Below are 17,401 nucleotides of genomic sequence, written 5' to 3'. Positions count from 1 at the left end.
ACAGGCTGGGCCACCGAGCCCAACTGCTTCTGTTCTTAATTATCCTCCCTAACACATGACCTTCATTGGGTAACACTGCCTCAGCAGACTAATGCCTGGCCCTCTCAGCTTGTATTATTTCATAGATGCTGTCCATTTATAACAAGTGCTATTCATTTTCCTTTTTAGGAAGTGCTACAAAAATCTTTTTTTCATAACACAGTTTTAACCCAATTAAAATAAGTAGAGACAATGTAAACATCATGACAGTTCTGGAATGTCTGAAGTTTGAGATATAGGTTAAGAAAAGATTGTCTAAAAAAAGCTAAGATTGTCTTAGCTTTTGATATGTGGTATCCAAATTCCTTTGTGAACGCTGGCACACGGCGCCACTGCTACAGGCAGTTTCCATATTTTTACCTAAACAGACAGATGATCCTGACCTACTTCAGTGAAATTTCAGAAGTCCCCTGATATAGGGCCCTTCATGTCCAGATTGGAAGGTGTTTGGGGAATCAGTGAAACATACCAGAAATACTTTTCTTTCCTCAAAAACAAGTGTAATGAATGTCCAAATGTTGAGGCTAATTTAGATTGTGATTACGTATTGTTAAGTTTTGTTTCATTAATTGTAGCACTAGCAGCTGTTTTGCATAAATTGCATAAATTGCAAATACAATTTATATGCAATATCAGAGGAAGGGAATTTTAAGAGCCAGCTAAATTAATCACCACTTTAAAAAAAAAAACTCAAGCCTGGAGCTTTTATAGACTTTCACCAAAGATCTTTCAGAAGGAAGATCTTTCCAGAAGGAACATTTTATGGGCCACTTTGTTTTGAGATGTTAACTCATTTGTGACATTTAAGAGTATGTCTACAAGCCCTGTGATGAATAGCATTAACAAAATATATGAAGCAAAATATAATTATTCAAAAGCCTGATTTTTGCTGGCAAAAGTAAAATTTATCCACAAGAACTTAGCAATTAGCTCCCTGTATCCCCTCGCAAATAAACCCTATAACCTACAACCAATCCAAATTGTGTAATTTAAAAGAAATAGTGCCTACGATGGAAGAGTTCATTTTCAGTGCCTACGATGGAAGAGTTCATTAAGGTTTCGCAGCTGGAAGTTTAAAAAATCCCACTTTCCGAAAATATCTGACAATCAAGGGCACAGAGACTAGGGTGATGCTGATTCTCACTGGTGCAAACAGCTTGTGGATCGCGTAGGCCACCACGAAGGTACTTGTGCCTGCTGCCATTTTTGACTGTACCAACGACTTTTCAAATCCCAGTTTAAGCAGGACTGCAGACATGTCCACACCACTTGAAACTACTATGTAAAATATGGCCAAGGAGACCAGTGAGATTCCGATGTGCAGTGACACGCCAACAGCGCCGTATTCTTGAAAAACCTTTTTCAGCTGCTGTGATTTGCTTTGCTTTTTCTCCTCTGTGCTGTTGATGTTACTGCCTGTCATCTCAGGGATTTTGCTGGGTCCTGGCGGCCGCGGCAGTCCCGCGGGCCGTGCGAAGCAGCCGGGCGTCTGGCCCGGGCAGGAGCAGAGCCAGGGCCAAGGGCGGAGAGGAGCAGCGGGTGGCGGCACCCAGGAGCCAGGTGACACGGGGCCGGATCCAGGCGCCCACCCTGACCGCCGGGCCCAGCAGCGCCTACAGCCCGGCCATGGTGTGCAGCTAGGCGCTGGGGACCGCGCAGCTCGTAAACTTTCTTTACTCTAAATGTCATTATCTAAATGTAAAATGCAGCTGTGACTTAAGTTCTGTACACTTGCTTTGCTGGTCACATGGCTAACATATATGTACTGACAACTCTGAACTATAAAAGTAAACTGTAAAGGCCTAGAGGGTGAGTAGAACCATTTTAGAAAGACCTCGAGTCCAGTTCTGCTTCCTGGATTCAAACTCAGAAATAAACTTCTTTCTTTCTGGGGGGTGGGGGGAGTCAGAGTCTAACTCTGTCATCTAGGCTGGAGTGCAGTGGCATGCTGCACTTGGTCACCATAGCCTCAATCTGCTGGTCTCAGGTGATCCTTCTGCCTCCACTTTCCATTCCTGGCTATTATTTTTTTACTGTAGAGATGAGTTGCCATTGAACCTCCAGGCTCAGGCAATCCTCTCGCCTCGGTCTCCCAAAGTGCTGAGATTACAGGCTTGAGCCACTGCACCCAGACAGGAATAAATTTCTTTCTACCAGTTCCTGCCCCTTTGATTTATTGGTATCAAGGGGAGCAGCCGCGTTACTCAGACTATAACAATTGGCGCCCGTGCTGCAGGACCTTGGTCAATGGGATCTCTTTATAGAGATGCCCTAGCAGCTGCTGGAGCCACTTTGTGCTCTGGAGACTCTCTGGAGAGGAGTCCCTCCGACCAGGACCAAACTTTGGTGAACTGTTAAGAAAGAGGCCTTAGGCCCAGTAAGGTGGCTCAAGTCTGTAATCCCAACACTTTGGAAGGCCAAGGCGAGATAATTGCCTGAGCTCATGGGTTCAAGACCCACCTGGGCAATTTGGTGAAACCTTGTCTCTACAACAAATCAAAATATTATCCGGGCGTGGTAGCATATGCCTGTAGTTCTAGCTACTTGGAAGGTTGAGGAGGAAGGATGCCTGAGCCCATCAGGTATCCCTCCTCCTCCACTTCACTCCAGCCTGGGCGACAGAGTGAGACTCTGACTCAAAAGAAAAAAGAGAGAGAGACCTTGCTGGGTACCCAAACTTGTAAAATAGACAGGCTCATTCAGTAAGCCAACCCTGGACATAAGTAGGGGGGTGGGGGAAGCTTTCTCACTTGGGCTCTTTGGGGCCACTTTGTAGGCACCAGAGGAATGCTGAACCGATCTGTTAGTGTTTTTGTTGAGATATCCTTTTGTTTGTATTTGAATTTGCTAAGAAAGCCAGCTGGTTTGTTATGCTTTGTTTGATGGGACATGTCATATTTTAAAAACTTGATTGGCGCGCATTTCTTTTTCATGTGGCTTTATGTTTTCCTTAGTTTTGCTGTCTCCCTTTGCTTGTGTAGTATTTATATAGGCGGTGAAAACCCCAAGAGAATAGGGAATTCTACTTTTATGAACCCAGACTTCAGTCTGGGTTGAAGATAAGAGGCACTCTTCCCTTCGGTCAGTAGAAATAGACCTTCTTAGGTGTCTGAGAGGCTTCCGAAGGTGTTGGGGATCAACTCACATGACATGTAAGTGCCTCATAGGGACCTCTACATTCTAGTCATAAAGAACTATAGCCGGGCTCGGTGGCTCAGCCTGTAATCCCGTGCCTTTGGGAGGCTGAGGTGAGTGGATTGCCTGAGCCCGCGGGTTCGAGACCCACCTGGGCAACTTGGCGAGACCTCATCTCTACAATAAAATCAAAAAATTAGCCGGGCATGGTAGCACGCGCCTGTAGTTCCAGGAACTTGGAACTTGGAAGGCTGAGGTGGAAGGATAGCCGGAGCCCAACAGCTCGAGGCTGCGGTGGCTGGGAGCGGCCACTGCACTTCAGTCTGGGTGACAGAGTGAGACTCCAACTCAAAAAAAATAATAAAAGAAAATAAAATAAAAAGAACTCTGCAGGCTCCGGAAGGCCCCAGGCTTGATCAGACGCTCAGTGAACTTGAATCCGCACCAGACCCCAGAAACAGTGATCAGAAGGTTGGAAAGGTCCAAGAGGCTGATCAACTGAAAGCTAAAAGGGACTCCCAGTGTTCCTGAGGGCTGCCCCTTTGATGTATTGGTCTCAAGGGGAGCAGCCGAGCATTTACTCTGACCATAACAGTTTAGGAATGCATGATTTCATCTCCTTGATGGAAAATGATTTATTATTTCACCTACAATTTTATCAACAGTGCTGTTTTATAAATGTTACTGAAGCTATTAATGATGATTACATCTTTATTCAAACATAGCAATAAAATTATTTTAAAGAAACATATCTAGGCCAGGCGTGGTGGCTCATGCCTATAATCCCAACAATTTGGGAAACCAAGGTGAGAGGACTGCCTGAGCCCACTTGTCCGAGATCGGGCCAGGCAACTTGGTGAGACCTCATCTCTACAATAAATAAAAAAAATTAGATGGGTGTGGTGACGTGTGCTTGTAGTTCTAGCTACTTGGAAGGTTGAGGTGGAAGGATTGCCTAAGCCATGCAGGTCAACGCTGGGGTGGTCATGAGCGTGCCACTGCACTCCAACCTGGGTGATGGAGTGAGACTCCAACACAGGAAAAAAGAAAAAGAGTTACCAAAAAGATAAAAATGAATAGGGAGCCTGTGCTGTCATATTTTTTCCTCTAGCTAATGTCCAATGAGCACTTACTGGATACCAGGCATATACTAGGTGCATGGGACACATCAAGAATAGGATTGCTAGCTGTCTGTGATAGCTAATGAATTTGTCCTGGATCCAGTATTGACTTTGCCAGGATGCCTTTAATGTCCTGTATTCAGATTTTTTTAGACATGGTATTTCACTATGTTGTCAGGCTTGTCTTGAACTCCTAGACTCAAACAATTCTCCCATCTTGGCCACTAGAGTATCTGGGACTACAGACACGGGGCCCCATACCTGACTATATTCAACTTTTTACCAGGAATTACAAAAAGTCAGCAGTTACAGCTATTTTTCTCTCACTGCAATTGTTAATTAAATCACTTAGTGCCTTCTATATCTGAAAATCGTACTTCTACAAATAAAGATCTGAACAATGCCTAATGGTCTCTCATGCAGGATTGGTAAGAAAAGAACAAAAGGGAGAATGAGAATTAAAATTCCTTTTCTTTATTTTTGGGCAAGGAAAAGACTATTTGGGGGGAAAAGTCTCGAAATTTAGTTTAACCACAGTTTACAAAAAAAATAATTAATAAATAAACCCTGCCCAAATGAAGGTTTGGCAGAGAAAAATCTTTGAAATGGGTGGTGGAAAATAAGTGAATATTAAACCAATGTTTTTACTTATAATCATTAAAAAAAGGAATCTCCCTAATGTGGATATTTACTTCCTTATTTAAGTGTGAGAAATTTGCTATAGACGTGGACAATGACTATACCAAATATAAAAAATTGAACTGTGAGCCATAATCTATGCCAGCATGTCCGGGAATCCAAGTTGGTATCTACAGTAACCACCCAAAGAAGTCAGAATACTATCTATAGCAACCAGGCCCGGAAGCCAAGCAACAACCCATGTACCAACTGGATTAAAATGGTCAGGACATGACTGACAACTGATAGCTTCCCTAATAGTTACCCATGTATTCCCATGTATTCAACTTAGGACCAGTTGGAGAAAGTCATATATGTACTACCAGCAAACCACATAGAATGTCAATCTTCTAAATACTGCTCCCACCCCCAACCCCTGTGTGCATACACACACACACACACACACACACACACACACAAACATCTTCATGACAACAGCCTCCAATCAGGGAATATCTGATACCTTTCCTTTTATCCACTATAAAACTTTCACCTCTGCTTACTTGAAGTTCTGTCAAGTACAAGAGATTGTGGCTGACTCCCTTCAGTAGACTCTGAACAAATAGGCTTTATTTGTTTTCATTTGAGTATTCACTTATTTCCAAGTTATCTCTGTTTGAAATTCAAGAATGCTACTAATAAGCATGTTTTAATGAAGGCTTAATGAACAAAGGATTGATATAATGGAAAGCGACCACTGTAGAAATTATTTTACGATGTATCATGGTTATCATAGAGGTCTCAGTGAGATAAGGTCTAAACTGTTAATCACCATGGAACACAGTCATCAGACAGCTGTGTTACCCACAAAATCCCTTGTGCCAAATCTTGTCAAATTTGCCTTGATGTAATTTAGCAAGAAGTGTGAACACCAATATCTTTGAATTGAGTTTCTTGGCTACTTATTTTCAGTTTGGTGCCTTTTTTATTGGCTCCCATGACATTGGTATCTGTGGTAGTATCACACTTTTTAAAAATCTCTTATTTCTGTCTTTTGTGTAACAGTTCTGTGTGGTGCCATCTAAAAGCGTTTTTGTCTTGAGAAGAATATTAAAATTCGAGCACAGGCCCTGATAACTGTTGGCTCAGCTGGCGTCACATATCAGTAGTTTCTTTTTTTTTCTTTTCTTTTCTTTTTTTAATTTATTGTAGAGACGAGGTCTTGCCATGTTGCCCAGGCTGGTCTCTAACCCATGGGCTCAGGCAATCCTCTAGCCTCCACCTCCCAAAGTGCTGGGATTATAGGCGTGAGCCACCATGCCTGGCCAGTAGTTTCTTATTCTTAATAAACTGGTTCCATTTGGACAGACTTTGCTGTAGCTCACCAATAAAATGGGATACGATTCTCTCACCTTATTCATTTTTTTGTCTGAAGGTTTAAACATTGATCCAGAGAGAGTATTCTCTCAAATTTTCTGCACACTGGGAAAACAGTCACCCATCATGTTGTAGGAACCAGGAACAAGATACACAGACATCACATCCCTCCCTAATATTGTCAGTTTTTATGGGGTTGTCTAAGTCTAAATATTATCTTTCATATTCTCTTTCTAAAGGCATAACTTCACCAGAATGATTTTTGCCTTCAGTGGTTACTAGGAGAAACATATCAGTTGGAAATTTGTTAATTTTAGAGATGCTTTAGGGAAAAAAAGTTTTCTTGGATCAAGGGAGCAGTTTTTTATTCAAATAAATTTTATTGGTATGATCTCTAAGGTCCTGAATGAAAAAATTATTTCACTAAAAGTTTCCCTGGGCAAAGTCAGTGAGCATTTTGACAAACTTAAGCAAAATCTAGACTCATTTTCCTATTTAGTTCTCCCCCATCTTGAACTCCAGTTTCCTCCTTATATCTAGCTCTCCCTCTTCCCCCTTATCCTTCTGATCTCTCTCCTTCTGTACATCCTTCTTTCTCTCTCCTTTATGCAGACTCTCATCTTTTCCCCCAATGAATCTCCTTAAACTCCAAAATGCCAATTAACTCTAAAGATCTATATTTTTGAAGAGCCAGATTTGACAACTGTCAAATTTAAACCTTGGACCCAGGCTGAATTAACACCTAAAGAATTTTCTAAACCCTAACAAGCAAATATTCATAAAGGAATTTAGAATTCTTACAGATGCATATAACCCAGAGTTATGTGATTTATACCATGCTATGGTTTGAATGTCTGTCTTCTTCAAAACTCATGTTGAAATTTAATTGTATTTAAAAGTTTAAAAATAAAAAATAGAGAATCCCCTCCCAAAAAAAGAAATGTAATTGCCATTGAAACAGTATTAAGAGATGGGACCTTTCAGAGCTATTTAGGTCATGACAGATCTACCCTCATAAGTGGACTAATGCCGTTATCACAGAAATGGGTTCTTGTTCCCTGTTGCTCTCTCTGTCTTACTCTCTCTTTGCCCTTCTGTCCATGAGATGTCTTCGTCATGTTATATTCAGCAAGAAGGCTGGCATCTTGGTACTGGACTCCCCAGCATGCAGAACTGTAAGCCAATAAGTTTCTTTTCTTTATAAATTACTCTGTAGTATTCTGTTATAGAAGCACAAGACATACTAACACATAGAACTTGTATGCATGTTGGTATGAACCTCAGATGATAAATCCCGAATGACAAAAGCCAATTAGACTGACCCTGATAGAAAGCTACAGGATATCTTTTACACACACACACACACACAATGCCAGGAAATTAAGCTAAAGTCTCCTAAAACCATACATAAAACATTTTTAATCAAAATAAAATCGACCAGATTAGCTATGATTTTCAAAGATGACAACATCGTTGCCAAGAATTTGGAGAAACTGAAACCCTGTAAATTTTTATGAGCATGTAAAATGGTGAAGCCATTCTGAAAAAAATTACAGCAATTCCTGCAAATTAAAAATAGAATTATACACAATTCAGCAGTTCTACTTCTAGGTGCATACTCCAAAAAAATCTAAAGCAGGGTTTCAAAAAGATAGTTTCACACCCATGTTCACAGCACAATTATTTCTAATAGCCAGAATGTGAAGGCAATTATAGTGTTCTTTGAATGACTGAATAAAGAAAATATGGTATATATACAATGGAATATTCTTCTTTTTTTTTTTTTTGAGTTGGAGTCTCATTTTTGTTATAGCCGGTGTGTGAGAAAGAAGTTGCCAACACTCAGAGAGTCAGACTTTGAGTCCTTTAATAGCCAGCAGCCAAGAGTTGGCTAACACCAGAAAATCTCTCAACCTCTAATGAAGCAAGCAAATGGGTTTATAAAGACAAACATTGGCAAAAATTATGAAAGCTTTATAGTTATGATTACATTTCTTGGCAGAACATCTGACAGTTTATTAGACACAGAACTTGCAACAAGGGAGTTTCCAAGCACTGAGGGGAACAAGAATGTGGGCTTGTGTTTATGGGAAGTTTACAACTTGTGTGTACAGGAAGGTTATGCAGGGGGGTCATCTTTGGGTTAAGATGGAAGATTTGTTACAAAATGGATTTACTTATGTCAACAAGCTGTTACAGGCTATTATAGGTTTTGCAGATTGATATTTCATTCCCCCCTTTTATTTGTTCATGAGTCAATAAGTTGACTCATCAGTCATAAGTATATTATTGTACTGGGGTCTCATATACATGAGTTTTACAGAACTCATTGTTGGACAAAACGAATAAACCAATTTATTGTGCAGGGCCCTATAAGTAAACCAAGGAGGAGAAGTACAAGGAGTCCAACTAGACCAGTAAGAAGAGTGGCTAGCCATGGGTTCTGGTCAAACAAGGATTGGATTTATTATTTTCCTTTTCTTTTTGTCATTTGACCAAATTTTCTCAGACCCTCTGGCGAGTGTCTTTAATAACCCCTGATTTGTTGGCACAGAAGGAACAAGCTTCTCCAGGAGCTACAGAGTCCTCCTTGGGATAGGAAAAGTAAGTCTAGGCCTCAACGATTTTGGAGGACAACTTCAGCCAGGAATTCTACCTGGTAATAGAGTTGGTCCATGGCAAATTGTAGGTTTCCTAGGTCAGCATCGATTTCTTGTACAAGGTTAGATAGACCTAGTTCTCCACAGACCAGAGTGGCGATGCCAATTACACCCGTTCCTGCTATACTTAGCCTGACTAAGGCAGGCACTAGCAAGGGAACAGCACATTTTGAACAAGCAATTGGGAGACCAGGGGGATTGAGTAGAATGCCTCCTTTGGGACTACTATAAGCATAAACCTGGGGTAGCACATGAACAGTAATATATAAAGTAGGCTGATTGATTAACTTTTTGGTAGTAGCACATTTTGTAAGGCCTGTAGAACTAGCTAACCAGGTGTTGGCAGTGACCACATAGGCCATGGATTCAGCTGTGGTTACAATGAGAGATAAGTTACAAATATCAGAGAATGGAGAAGCTGTTAGACTGAAACCTGGAGTTATAAGGCAGGAGGCTTTACCAGTTACATCTCCTAGAGTAATGTGAACCATTTCTGGAGAGCAGTTAGTCCTCCAGATGATAGGAGTTTCAACTCCTAGGCCCATATAGTAAGGGGGTTTTGACTTTAGGCAAAGCCAGCAACCTGAGGCCAACTGGGGCATAGTGGCATTAAGCAGATGGTGCATATTACTTAGCATACGAAATAGACTAGGGGGTTGATAGGCCAGGTTTGGAAGCAGTCAAGGTGAACTCAGGAGATGTTGAGGTGACCCTGGGGTAGTGACTTGGTTGGCAGAAGGCAGAGGCTGAGGCAGAGGCTGGTGGTAACTGAACAAGGAATTCTTTAGCTCTGCCAATGGCCCTATTCGTTTGGCCATGGCTTTGTAGACAAATGTGTGCCATAGGATAGTGAATAAGGCACCATGATCGTAACCATTCATGTAAAATCATATATCCCGGGTATTTCCTGTACCCTAGGAATAATGAGGATTAGTAACTTTTATGTATATAGGCCGTTCTGGGCCAGCATTTGATCAAAGGGTGATTTCAGATGTGTCATTAGGCTCCGCACTGTAAGCTGCAATGGTGATGTGTATCCAGTCTGGGCAAAAGAAGTCATTTTCCCGATCACATATTCGATCAATGGGGTTACTAGGGCAAAGGTAAAATCTATGTCCTTTACATAATTGGGAGTTCCCCACTGTGTACATGATTCAGTGTAGTAAGGGTTCTGTCTACCATACAGGCTTCCAGATAGACATTCTTTTTCTATTTGTAGCAGGTCAGGAAGGTTTACCTTAAACTGGACCAGAGGTGAATCATGGGTCAAGTTTTGGATAGCTAGGACCTTTCCTGTTGTGAAAGAGGTTAGGGAGAAAGAATACAGGGTGTCCTTAGACTCTCCAAGTGAAATAAACCAATTAAACTTATTATGAGCATGGTAGGGCTGCAACACATCCTACGCATAAGAGATAAAATACCATCAATAGGGACTTTATGCCACATGTCCAGTTGGTGGCTGCCAATGCTATGCTCAAAGCTAGGGTAATTGGGATGAATAAGGCAAGGGTTAAGGAGTGACATCAATACATTCCAAGAATTATTAACCAGTAAAACAGTCTACTCTGGACAGTCAGCTAATCTGGGAAATGGGGCAAAGATTAATCTTCTGTAACTGCTTCCTGCTGAGGTGGGCCATAAAGATGTCTCCTATCTATTTATTTCCAAGGGCACAAATAGGAAACAGTGGGACCTTAACTGAATATTATTTGGATTTAAGAAAATACCAAACTAGAGCAAAGGCAAAGAGTATCAAGCAAAAAAGAATGAAAAAGGCTGTTCTCCCAGAAACAATACTAGAAAAGGGAAAGTTATTCCTTAGAGAGAGAGACTGAATGTATAACATAAAATTACAGTAATTATTGTAAAAGTTATTTATTTAGCCAGATTGGCAATTCAAAGATTTGAAAAAGAAACATCTCGCTTTCCTTTTTTTGTAATGAAGACAGTGGGGGGGGTGCTAACTGAATTTCTCTCTCTCTTGTTTTTTTCTTCCCTCTGTTGTTTAAAGGAGAAAATTTTTTGAATAATATGATTTCAACATGGATGGGCAGAACCAAAAGGCTGGCACCTGTGTTAACTTAGTAAGTTAATTTGGGTTCCAGTGCCCTGGTATTTACCTGGGGGGTTGTTGGGGTGATGGTGAGCCAGTGCCAGGCAGTTCAGCAAGTTTTTAGGTCTCCATATGTGGCCACCAATTGTGAGCCAAGTGTTCTCTCCTCTCTTCCCAATAGCTATTTGGCTTGCATGGTGGACAAGGTCCAGGAGGTTAAGGCCTTTTAGGGCAACTATACTTCCAGTGCCACCACAGACTGTTCCCATAAGCAATGGGCACCATCCCCTTAGCAGGTTTGTTTTTACCAGGTGTTTCATGGGTACTTGGAGTTTTGGTTGCTAATTGCGAATGCCAATGGAGTGCCCCTTTGGCCCTCCAGTTCTGCTGCCCTTCATGTTGGCACTGATTTGGTTTGATTAAAAAAAAAAAACCTTGAAATTTTTTTTTTTTTGAGTTGGAGTCTCACTCTGTCACCCAGACTGGAGTGCAGTGGCCGTTCCGGCCACCACAGCCTTGACCTGCTGGGCTCCGGTGATTCTTCTGCCTCAGCCTTCCAAGTAGCTGGAACTACAGGCACGTGCTACCACACCCGGCTAGAAATTTTTTTAATAGATTATACCTATGAAACTTTTATCTACTGTCTCTGTTTGTGACCATTTGATGCAAAGTCCTTTAGAATGAATAGACTACATGGATATGCAGTGGATGACAATATTTTCATTTCTCTTGATGCCAAAGGATCTGACAGTGCACCTAGCTTTGGAAAACACAGGAGAAGTAATCTAAAAAATGACTTAACCAGGTAGAAATGACCAGTTTTTAAAACTTACCATATCATGCAAATGTTTAGCATTTCAAGCTTTACCTGTCTCATAACAGGGTGCCAATCAGGCACAACAGATGATTTAACCTTAAAGTTAAATGTATGAGCATTTTACTGATAATTTAGAAAGTTTAGCTGTTTGGAATAAATAATTTCAAATTAGTCATTCTTATAACAAAGCATTTATATAAATAAAGATTATTCTGGTCTTGCTAGGCTTATAGTTTTATAACGTTCACACCACACCCTGATTTTTTTAAATCTAGGATTTGACATAAGTGCTACAAAACCATCAGCAGACCCAGACGACAATATATGTTGGCAATTTTAAAGATTTCTAAAATATTATTAATAATTGTTAAAGTCATATGAACTTGAAAAGCATTTTATGAGTACTCATTTACTTAAAAGTCAATTTGGTAGCAGGCTGGACAAAACATATAACATACATATACATGTAAACATAATTAAACAAATCTAGATTTAATAACCTTTATCTTCAAATTTCAGTCATGAAACAGCAACAAATTTATTATTATTATTTCTAAGATCTCTAAATTCAAATTATACTTCCGACAAAATTGGAGCCAACTTGCATGGCTAAACTTTGTCCCAATAGGCAGTTCAATAAAAGCCGTGCAGTTTTAAATGAGTTTTCAATGTTCACATTTTAATTAGAACTGGTTGAACTGTTTAAGAGATTCCTCATTGGTCAATATGGGGAAATTAGTCAGGGTGACCAGGAGACCTTGTATCTGGGTGGCTGGTAACAATTCTCCAGACAGCCCGAGGAACATGAATATCCAGAGACCCTGTAGAGGGATATTCAACATTAAATGAAGGCCAATCAATTTTGCAGAGGGTCCGGAGTCTGCCTTTTGACAAATGGACCCCACAGTCCTCCATGAACCCAACAGTGAAGTTCCTTATCATACAGTCCAGGGGACTGGAGGAATTTGAAGCCCATTGCCCCATGTTGTCAAAACCAGCAAATCACAGAAGGCATCTGATGAGGATCAGACCTCCAACCACAAAGAGATAAGTAAAAACCAGAAGAAGTTTCTGACCTGAGTACCAGTCCAAAGGTACAGCAGAAGCAAGCCCTGTAGCAAAGAGCACAGCAAGAACAGAAAGGGGCCAAGGGTGACAGGGATCTAGATATATTATAGGCAAACAGAAGTCAAAGCGGGTACCCAAACAGAAACCAGATACTAAACCGAGACTAGGTTCAGCCAACATCTTGGCTTAACAAACAGAGTCTAAGGAGTGGCCTCATCCTCCATAACAGAGTTGTGGTCACATACAGATTAAACAGATTCCTACCTCCTAGGAGAACACAGATGGACCCAGGAATTTTTGACACAAGAGGAAATCAGCCATCATTCCTTCTTCCTCTGAGCAAGATGAGAGGTTATGGGACCCTGGAATGACTCAGGAACACCTCCCCTATAACTCCACCACTGAGCCAGGGAGAGCCAGAGCAAGGCTGACTCCCAAGATTGGCAAAATCTCACTGGGACCTCCAAATGTTATAGTCGGAGTGCAAGAAATAAGTCACCAACACTCAGAGAGCCAGATTTTGAGTCCTTTAATGACTGGTGGCCAAGAGTTGACTAAAGTCAGAAAATCTCTCAACTCCAAACAAGGCAAGCAAGTGGGTTTACAAAGAAAAAAAATTGGCAAAAATTATGAAAGTGAAGTAGGTTCTGAGGGATTAAATAACAGGCCATCAACTCAAATTAACAAAGGAGAAGTTTATTAGTCAAGACTCTGCCAGCTGACGACTGCTTGCAGGAAGTAAATTCCAAGCAAGACGGCCCCGAGCTGCAGCACAGATTCTCTTTAAGTAGCCCTAGCTTACATCCTGGTCAGCTAAAGATAGAGTTGGACACATTCCAGAGCTCTTGTTGCAACATCCTGCTAGCATAAGCAAGCAAGAGAATTTATAGAAGCAGATGTGGCTGGTTATGCAGGTGCGATGGATAAGGGTACAATTAATCTTGGAGTGTTTACAGAAAATAACGTTTTCCAGGAAGGGAGTAACGTTTGCCTCAAGGCTGAGACCAATCCCTTGATCCCCACCTTTAACATTCCCAAGCCTTTGATCCTCTTACAAGCCCAGGCAGAGGCTGTTTCCTTTTTCTTCTCACAAAGGCTGTATAGTTATGAATACATTTATAAAGAACATTTGACAACTAGATTAGACACAGAACTTGCAACCAGGGAGTTTCCAAGCACTGAGCAGAACAAGAATGTGGGCTTGTTTTTACAGGAAGGTCACAACTTGTGTTTATGGGAAGGATACACAGGGGGGTCATCTTTCAGTTAAGATGAAGAATTTGCTACAAAATGGAGTTTCTTAAGTCAAAAAAGCTATTACAGGTTATTATAGGTTTGCAGAGAGATATTGCACTCTGTCACCCAGGCTGCAGGACAGTGGCATACTCACAGCCACCTCAGCTTGACCTGCTGGGTTCAAGGGGTCCTTCTGCCTCAGCCATCCACGTAGCTGGAACTACAGGTGCACACCACCATGCCCGGCTAATTTTTTGATGTCTTGTGGAGATGAGGTCTTGCCAAGTTACCCAGACTGGTCTCAAATTCGTAAACTCAGGCAATCCTCTCACCTGGGCCTTCCAAAGTGCTGGAAATATAGGCATGAGCCACTGCACCACCTGATACATAGTTGTAAAAAACCAGGTGGAGCTGAGGGTTCAGGAGGAGGGAGAACCTTGCCCCTCGGAGGACACCCCCGTCATGCTCCCCCCACCATGGCCAACTGTACCTGTGGTCCCCAGCAGTCTGCCCCCCCACCGCCCTTCCTGCCAGTGTGTGGGCCTAATGGCCTCCATGGCCCCTGCCCATCCTGGAGGGAAGAGTCACCACAAGGAGGAGGGAGACGGGGAGGGAGAGGGTCATGGGGGTGGCTAAAACAGGGTTGGTGCTGTTTCAGTTAACCATGGGGGAGGTAAGTCTTTCCTGATGATAGCTGGTTTAGAAGGTCAGTTCTCCATAAAATGATTATTGCACATGATGATGACAGCAAGATATGGTCACTCTACGATGCAGACCCCAGGAGTATCAGGTGTCTTCTCATAGTTCTGCCTACTGTCAATGGAACTGCAGATGTATTTTTCTTTTTTCTTTTTTTTTTTTTTGAGTTGGAGTCTCACTCTGTCGCCCAGACTGGAGTGCAGTGGCCGCTTCCGGCCACCGCAGCCTCGACCTGCTGTGCTCCGGCGATCCTTCCGCCTCAGCCTTCCAAGTAGCCAGAATTACAGGCGCACACTACCACACCCAGCTGATTTTTTTATTTATCATAGAGATGAGGTCTCGCTGCCCAGGCGGGTCTCGAACCCGCAGGCTCAGGCAATCCACTCACCTCAGCCTCCCAAAGGCGTGGGATTACAGGCTGAGTCACCGAACCTGGCAGATGTATTTTTCCAGCAGGTTTTGGCTTTGACTGGATGGGGTTACCGGGTTATAGCTTTGCAGTATCCAACTTATTGGGAACATCTTGAATTCAGTGGTGGATTCAGAAAACTTTTAAAGCATTCACAATTGGATAAATTATACCTTTTTGGGGTTTCCTTGGGGGGTTTTTTGGCCCAGGAATTTGCTGAATATACTTACAAATCTCCTAGAGTTCATCCCCTCATAATCCGGAATTCGTTCAGTGACACCTCTATCTTTAACTTGGACCGCAAATAGCTTCCAGCATTTATGCTCAAAAAAACAGTTCTCTGAAACTTTTCATCTGATCCAGTGGACCCTATGATGACTGATGTCATTGATTTCATGGTGGACAGCCTGGAAAGTCTGGGTCAGAGTGAACTGGCTTCAAGACTTATGCCGAATTGTCAAATGTCTTATGTGGAGCCTCATAAAAATCAGGACACCCCTATAAACATGATGAATACGTTTGACCAGAGTGCACTCTCAACTGAAGCTAAAGAAGAAATGTACAAACTGTATCCCAACACCAGAAGAGGTCACCTGAAAAGAGGAGGCAACTTCCCACACCTGTGTGGAAATGCAAAGGTAAATCTGTGTGTACGGATACATTTGCTACAATTCCCCAGAACCAAGTACGTGACCATTGAAACATCAAGGACTATGGCTGAAGAGTTTGAAGTGCAGAAAGTCAACCTCAGCATCAGCCCGGAAGAGCAATCATTGTGGCTTTTGTTGTCAATGATGAGTTGGCCTGGCGTGTTCTCCTACAATCAGTGATGTCAGCACCTGCCTGTGGCCTCTTCCTTCAGGTTCCTAAGACTCACCGGTTCTCACAGTGTTTTGGAATTAGAACTGACAGTCATCCTTGTGACAGGTGATAGCTCCTCTATGTGTAAACTGTTTCATCGGTCTCTTTAGCTTTTGAATTTGAAAAGGTACTTTTGAAGAGTCCCACTTTGAGAACTGCAAATTTTGTTTCCAAGTCTTAACCACTATGTTCTTAGGTGAGTGTTAATTTCTGAGGTTTGGGGCTTTGTGGTGTTTTCTTGTCTTTTCCTTTCTTCTTTCTTTATATGTGATTTGCTGTAAATGTTGCACATCCAGAAATGTATCAGAAGGACACTGGTTATTTTTATGCTCTCTTGGGTATATAACCATTATCAAAGTGCCATTGCTAGCACCTCACTGTTCTCCTGTAAATAAATTGCTGTCAATTTCCAATTAAGCAAATTGTTTTGAGTGTTCACTGTTGTCTTTCTAGACATTACAGTCATTTGAAACAAAAATTCAATAAAAAAAACCAGAAATTGAAGTGTAAAATTAAAATTAAAAGGCTTAAGAACAAAAACTAAGCAGGACCCAAAGTAAACCTGTGGACTTGTAGCTCAAACATCAAGGAGGCTCATTTCCCAACAAATAATCTTCTGACAAGGATGCTAGCAGATACTGTTAACAAAAGGGAAACTGGAAACAGGATTGAATGTCTTTTCTCAATTTTATGTTGTTGTTGGGCATTTTTGCTTCCAGATTAATACTAAAATGAACACTTCAAGATCCATAAGTCTCCTGTTACAATTTGTATTAGGATTGCCTTGATTTCATGGATCACTCAATTTTAACTGCCATGGTCTTTATGAAACACAAAACTTTAAATCTAGGTGTACCTATATTAATCATTTGTATGTATTATTTTGTATATTTGGGGATTAAAAAATTTTATGAAAGAGTGGACTCAGATTGGGTGCCAGAACTCACTAGAAAATTTTTCTCTTTCCTACTTCATACTCCCTGTTGGCCCTAGTTCACTTTATTTCTGAAATAGGCAACCTGGGCTGGGCTCAAGCCTGTAATCCCAGCACTTTGGGAGGCCAAGGTGAGAGGACTGCCTGAGCCCACGGGTTCGAGACAAGCCCGGGCAACTTGGTGAGACCTCGTCTCCACAATAAATTAAAAAATTAGGAGTTCCGGTAAGATGGCAATGGCATAGGTGGATTTGTGAGATTCTCTGAACGTGAGTTCCCAAAAAGACTCTTATTTTTCTTCCACCACCCCCCTGCCCACCGCCAGCTGCACTGGTCCAAGACCTGGGGACCCTCGGTCCCATGCAGGGCCAGAT

General features: G+C 41.8%; 2 pseudogenes; one reads left to right on the top strand and one right to left on the bottom strand.

Annotated features, from left to right (window-relative positions):
• Positions 1–1,084: 1,084 nt before the first annotated feature.
• On the bottom strand, positions 1,085–1,667 carry LOC103256713 (annotated as a pseudogene).
• Positions 1,668–14,600: 12,933 nt separating this feature from the next.
• Positions 14,601–16,062, top strand: LOC103256714 (annotated as a pseudogene).
• The last annotated feature ends 1,339 nt before the right edge of the window (positions 16,063–17,401 follow it).

This window comes from Carlito syrichta, unplaced genomic scaffold (genome assembly GCF_000164805.1).
Source record: "Carlito syrichta isolate Samal-C Ts95f unplaced genomic scaffold, Tarsius_syrichta-2.0.1 Scaffold294715, whole genome shotgun sequence".
Classification (NCBI taxonomy): domain Eukaryota; kingdom Metazoa; phylum Chordata; class Mammalia; order Primates; family Tarsiidae; genus Carlito; species Carlito syrichta.
The sequence above is the reverse complement of the archived record's forward strand: the minus strand, read 5'-3'. Positions and strand labels throughout refer to the sequence as shown.